Genomic DNA, 5,516 nt, shown 5'->3' on the forward strand with positions numbered 1-5,516 from the left:
GATCCCCAAGCTACCCTCTTCTGTTCCTAGGATGTTCTTCCTTCCCAAGCCTGTTCCTTCATTTCTCGGTATCTTTGCCAAGCTCAGTCCCAGCATCTTCTTCTGTGATATCCTTGCTGATCCCCTGCCTGATTTCTTGGGGGTCCGACAGTGTTTTTATTTGTTTGGTCTACCTGTTGGATTTCTGTATTTCTGTAAGTATCATTTTCACCTTGTCGATTCTAGGCTTCTCAAAATTGAATCCTGGCTTGCTTTGTTTTCTTTGTATCCTCAGAGTCTAGCACAGGGTGGACATAATAAAGGCACCACATTTTATGCTGTACAACACTGAAATGCAGCTTTTGAATTCCCATCCACTGACATGTGCACCGATGTAAATGATACAATTGTAAAATGAATGAAACCATGATTTAGCTCTCCTTCGGTAGTTACGGGGTCAATCAATCATTAAGCACTCAGTAAGCACCAACTGTGTGCTGTGGACCAACAGAAGTATTAGAGACAAAACAAAAATGAAGCAGTTCCTGTGTTCCTGGAGCTTATGTTCTATGGTGGGGGAGAGCATGTAGACAAATAAGAATCTGCCAGATATCTACAATGTCATCTTAGTAGGGCAGCGCTAGCCTTAGGGCATCAGAAAACATTTCTTGTAAGAGGGAATATTTGAGATGATCTTTAAAGGAAAGTAGGTATTCAGAGAAGGGAGTGCATTCCAGATATTGGAGACCAGACACAGAGAGCAAAGATTTACTGTCATGGGAGGGCCAGCAAAGAGGTCCGTTTTCCTAGAACCTAGAATATGTGAGGAGAACTAAAAGAAATTAAGCCTAGAAATATCAGTTGTAGGTGGTTTGTGAAGGGTTTTAAATACTAGGAAGAAGACTTTAAGTGAGGCTAGCAGCAGTAGGGAGCCATTGGAGTTTAATGAGCAATGGTACAGTCAGATTTTTCCCTTTAGAAACTATCTTGCGGCTGACTGAAGGATGGATTGGAGAAAGGAAAGACTTATAATATGGAGACCAATTAGCAAGCTTCTGAAAAAGTTGAGGCGAGAGGTGATGAAAGCCTGGATGAAAGCCTGCTATGGCTTCCAAAGGGAGAGAAGGGCATACAGACCAGAAAAGCAACTTTTTTAATAGCTGTGTAATCAGAAAGTTATCAGGATACATTAAATTATAATCATTCATTGTGATCTAAACAAAAGTGACTAACAAAAGACAGTCACTGAAAAAATTATTGGGGAAAATTAAAGTAATAACAACAATAAAAAACAATGACTCCCATTGGTGGATGCTATTCAGGTCTACCAAACAATTTCAAAATGGCGCTCAATAGAAAACCAGTGGGGAAAACCAATTCTTTTTCATATTTGGATTAATTTGCTTGAGCCAAATGACTAATTTGGGAAGCCTTAAAGTTCTAAGGGTCCAGATTGGTTTCAGAACTTTTATAATCTAAGCAATCCAGTGACTGGGGGTGGGAGGAGGCAGAACTTACAACCAGATTCTGGCAATGGATTCCTCTTCCCAATTTTGAGCCATTTTAAATGGGAACTTTGTTATTAATATTACCATTATTTTCCCTTACAGTTAAAGGGTTTCTATGGAGTTAAGAGTCACAAGTTAGCTCAGTCAATGAGTCAACGCCAACAGTTCAGGGAGGGAACAGGGAAAGGGACGGTTCTGATTGATTCTACTTAGCCCAAGAATCTCTCCAGTGTGTGGTTCACTTGAGATCCTGTGCAGCTGGGAAGAGGTTACCTCCTTGAGCGTGGGAGGAGGCAGACTGTCAAAATGCCAGGCTTGCAGAGAGCATACACTCCCCAGAAACGTAATCCTCTCCGGCTCCCAAATAAGACCCTGCAAAACCGAGAGCTCAAGGACGCCAGAAGGCTGCTCCACCTGCTCAGCAAGGCGCCTTTGATTTGTACTCTAGGGATGTCCTCTCTCCAGGGCCCCATCCATCCACTTCCGTCCTATGAACCCTCTTGCCACCTCTCAAATGGGAGAGTGATGAATTAGCAGCCAGTCTGAGGCTGGGAGCTGAGGCTGCCCTGGGACAGGCTGGGAATATTCATCTCATTTCACCAGTGACCTTTCTCTATTCTGCAAAGCGCAAAGGTCTGGGCTGCATAATAACATTGGTAGATCAAAGAGACGCATTTCCAAGATCATCCCTTCAAATGTTTACATGACCTGATGGGCGCAGCCACAGCCGCACTCATTTTAATTGCTCCGTAAAAATACAGTAAATATCTTCATACAAATGAAGTGCTTATAGGAAGTCGTAAGGGTCCCCCCCACCAAGAATTAATCTTGAAATAAACTGATTACCCGCATCTTCAGCCAAGCAGTGGCTAATCTGAGCACAAACAATACTCTGATAAGACGTAGTCCAACAAACATCTTCTGTGTGGGGCAAATGTTATCAGCTAGCAGTCAATAAGGAAGCAGAGGCCTTCAGCTCAGTGAGAGGCTTTGAGAGGGGTGATTTAGGGAGTCGGGTCCACGCCTCTAGTCTGAGGGGTCCAAGAAGTGCCCAGCTCCTGAGGAGAGTCTGAGGAGGCCAATGGAACACTGGGTATTTTTTCCGAAGTTAACAGGAGCCGTCTAGAGCTTCTGGATAAAGAGGCTGAAGGGTAAGCCTCCTCAGATCCATGGCAAGAACCAATTTGGTGAAGATTAAGGCGTTCTCGAGTGAACTAAATCTCAGTTGAGAGAAAGTTCATCGAACAGACATTTACTACTGAACGCCGGCGATCACACTGTGTCTGGCATTTAGGAAGTAGTGTTGAATGGATGCTTCCAGACTTCCTGACTATTGTGGGTGCTCTGGCAGCCACAAAGGTAAAGGAAGACTGGCTCCTATACTCTAAGAGCTCACAGTCCCTTAGCGGAGAGAAGATGAGGATGATCATGCAGCCTTCTCCTACACACGCACGCACACACACACACACACACACACACATGCACACACACACACACATGCACACTTTTAGCAGAAGAGATCCCATGTATGAGGCACACTGTGGATGTGATTCAGCATCTCTTCCAAACTCAAACTCACTAGCCCACACGATGTGGCACTGTTAGCAAACCAATCAGAAAAGACCCATCGCGTGAAAGCAACAGCAATTTAAAAACCGAGAAAATAAGAGAAGTGACAATAAAGAGTCCACTGGGTGTCAGGCTCCCAAGTCCTCACCCAAGCAGTGGTCGGGAGGAATGAACCATCCATGTCTAGAGAATAGCCATGAAGAGGGATGGAGATTTGGGAAACACGTGGCATGGGGAACCAACCTCTGGTGATGGCTTTGGTCAGAGTTCGTCTGTCCTGACCCGTGAAGGTGCACCTCAACTCTCTTCCCACTGCCTCACTTCTGTGTGTGTGTGTGTGTGTGTGTGTGTGTGTGTGTGTGTGTTGGGAGGGTGGCGGTGTCACATATCTTGACTAGTGCTGAGGCTACCATTAGAGTGGCTACTACTCGCTACTACCATCTGCTGGTCTTCACCTGCCGTGAAGCTCCTTGGGAGCCATCTGCTGCTCTCTGAGACCATCTGCTAGTAATCCTGTCTCTGGAAGTGGAAGGCTAAAGCTCTTTAGTGTATAGCCTTGGGCTAACTAGGCAACCAGCAAAATATCCAAGAAGCCCCCAGTTTCAGATGATGTTCATTCTTTTGGCCCCTTTTCTCTCACTACTGGCCCAAGTGTCTGACAAAGAGGTGGCAGATTTCTTTTTAACTCCTTTTAAATTCCCAGCAATCAGTCTATAGTGCTAAAAACCCATTTCAACTACTGGAACTGCTGTAAAGGTCTAGGGACTAGGTAGACAAGGGGGCTTGAGCTCTCTAATCTTCTCTTATTTTAGGCAAATAAACCCAGGGCAAAGAAAGACAGGGAAAGGGGAAGCCTGGGGGGTCTGCCTCCTAGAGAGGTTCAGCGTTCTTCTCTTTATTTTGCATATATACCAGCAATGCAATCCTTAGTGATGATTCTAGTCAGAAGAACAAAAAGCAAGATGTTCGCATTGTTGGTGTTTGTTATTTCATGTCTGGCTGGCCACTGACCCCATTTGGGGTTTTCTGGGCAAAGATACTGGAGTCGTTGGCCATTTCCTTCTCCAGCTCATCTTTTTTTACAGATGAGGAAACTGGGGCAAACAGGATGTGGTAGGAGGAGCCAACACAAAAGCCACCCTCCAAAAGCCAGAGGCAATCTCTCCCACAAGCATGTATGGAGTCCAGGGGAAAGTGGGCCCCATCATAGAGAACAGGTGGCCAAGACACCACTCATAAGTAGGTCTGGCTCCTGGAAGGACTTTGATCTCCTCCCTGGTGTCCTCCTGAAGTTCCTCTTAGCCAAAGTACAGCTTTCTGTTGGGGTCCTGGAACTGTCCCAAAGCTGCCTTTGATCGTTGGGTGAAGTTTGTCCTCAAGTTCTGATGTAGGCACTGCGTCAGCCTCAGCTGTTCCAAGGATGCTGCTACACATCACAAATGGCAAGTCCCAAATCTTCCAGCTTTCTCAAGTGGATAAAGCCCCTCCGTTCCAAAGGAGGAATAGAGGCTCAGAAGTGAAGTGACTTGCCCAGAGTCATCCAGCCAGTGGCATCCTCTGCTTGGGGGTAGAGAGGGTAAGGAATGGTGGATCGGAGCTCGTGGGCCCCAAATGACCCCTTCTCAACGGCACGGCCAAAATGGCTTTTCTACCATTCCGCTACTGTAATGACCATGTTCCACACTACATTGTTATTTGATCCAGCACTTTATCCCAGTATAGTTGATTTTTCAGCTTCCTTTTTTTCATCCAGTGACTTTCACTCTTTCCAACTGATTGTGGTTTGGTTTGGTTTGGTTTTTCATTTGTTCTCACATCTTTGAGTGTAAATGGGCTCCCCAGAAATATTTAGAGCTGCCAAAGGGACAGAGTGGGAGCATCTTGGAAGCTACTTTAAGTGGGGTGGGTAATTGATTGACTCAATGAACCCTTGTTCTTCCATATTTAAGGCCGTTCACCGAAGAATTCATTCATCCTCTGTCTTAGGGCCAGTTGTTGCTCTCTCTGTCCTGGGACGTGCTTGTCCTTATTTGTTTTTGCTCCCACAGTAGAGCAAGAGCTCCTGGAGGCCAGGGTCATTGCCCATTTTGACCATTGCTGAGTGGATGCCCTTGTGCTTAGCAGGCACCAAATCAACGCTTCTGGAATGGACTGGAATCTCAGACCTGTCAGACATTTCCATTTCGACATCCCGCTGGCAGACCCCAACCTGAAAACAAGGTCCCATTTGGCAAATTCAGAAGAAGTCTAAACCACTGAAGAGGTGGCCAGTGCACAGAGTCCTTTCTCAGCCCCAGACTATTCAAACCCCACCTTTGGCCACTCGTTTCCTGTGCAGTCCAACACTTAGCCCAGCACTCAGTCAGCACTTGGGCCAACTACAACCTCACTGGCCCTCAGTTGTCTCACCTGGAAGACAAGGATGCTCCCAAGTCTGACTCAGTGCCACCCATAGTCGCT

This window comes from Monodelphis domestica, chromosome 1 (genome assembly GCF_027887165.1).
Source record: "Monodelphis domestica isolate mMonDom1 chromosome 1, mMonDom1.pri, whole genome shotgun sequence".
NCBI classification, from domain to species: Eukaryota; Metazoa; Chordata; class Mammalia; order Didelphimorphia; family Didelphidae; genus Monodelphis; species Monodelphis domestica.